The sequence below is a fragment of the Odontomachus brunneus genome, unplaced genomic scaffold (genome assembly GCF_010583005.1).
Source record: "Odontomachus brunneus isolate Ranch 3 - 2012 unplaced genomic scaffold, Obru_v1 Obru_scaffold_057, whole genome shotgun sequence".
In the NCBI taxonomy this organism is placed as follows: domain Eukaryota; kingdom Metazoa; phylum Arthropoda; class Insecta; order Hymenoptera; family Formicidae; genus Odontomachus; species Odontomachus brunneus.
Genome location: NW_022639507.1, coordinates 1,445,337 through 1,446,409, shown reverse-complemented (window position 1 = coordinate 1,446,409; position 1,073 = coordinate 1,445,337). Strand labels below are relative to the sequence as shown.

Here is a 1,073-nt window from a genome sequence, read left to right as displayed (position 1 = left end):
TATTTTGTTTTGTTACTTACGTGTATTTATTTATATGCGTATATATGTACGCTATATATTTACGTGTACGTTTTTACACTAACCTGTCTTCTTTTTCTTCTTTAAATTAATGGCCCGTAATGAATCCTCTAACAACACTGTCTAAATGCCTAAAAAATAAGTTGAGCATTGTAGGTTAGATTATTGTTAAACTTTTAACAAAGCTTTTTAATTACATATAAATTCACTTCCATAATTTTTAGAATTAATTGACTAACTTACTTGTATTTATACGCGATCTTTTCCATACATATAATTTTCTATATATAATTTTATTACAAGTTTACAAAGTCTACAGTTCTGATAGAAATCCGAATATATCTGCGATGACACATAGGCACATACACTTTGGTGTTTAAGCGCCAAAAAATAATGAAAAACTCAATCCTCATGATAGCGCTGTTGCTTTAACGCCGTTTTCTTATTATTTACTCCCACCATCCGTTTTTCACCAATAAGCGTTCGGTGTCAAAGCGCCGGTGTCTGTATGAGGATCCAGCCTAACAGAACAGTAGCAACACTGCAGTCATCTATGTTAGGATTAGGATCATGTGTATGTAAATATTCGATAATAGGCCGTTGCAGATAAGCATATGATTATAAACCAAATTGCACAAGGAAAGGTGAACAGAATGTACCCAACTCAATTACGAGCATGCTCTAACTGTGAATTTTTACAATCCAAAAACATTTAATTATATCTGCACAGTGTTCGAAAATAAACTCCATCAACAATTAAAAGTTGGTACGGTAGTATTAGAGGATCATTTGGGTTCTCCTTAGAAACTGTAGAAATATTAAAACAAAGATGTGAAGCTGCTGGTGATAAAAAATTGTACGCTTGTTTAACAATGGATGAGATAGCCATTAGATAGCAAGTTCAATGGAATAATGTCGAGAACATTTGTTGGATATGTCGATCATGGACTCGTAATACCAAATCCAGACGATTTACCTTTCGCAAAAGAAGCTTTAGTTTACCTTTTAAAATATATTAATGAGCGGTGAAAAATACCTGTACCTGTTTTCAGCTC

At 32.9% G+C, this 1,073-nt stretch overlaps 1 long non-coding RNA gene across 1 annotated transcript; it reads right to left on the bottom strand.

Moving 5' to 3' along the window:
* Positions 1–100: 100 nt before the first annotated feature.
* LOC116845750 lies at positions 101–486 on the bottom strand. The gene is made up of 2 exons (XR_004378314.1): positions 262–486; positions 101–149 (listed from the first exon to the last, which is right to left on the bottom strand). It is a non-coding gene; the product is annotated as an uncharacterized LOC116845750 (long non-coding RNA).
* Between the last annotated feature and the right edge of the window lie 587 nt (positions 487–1,073).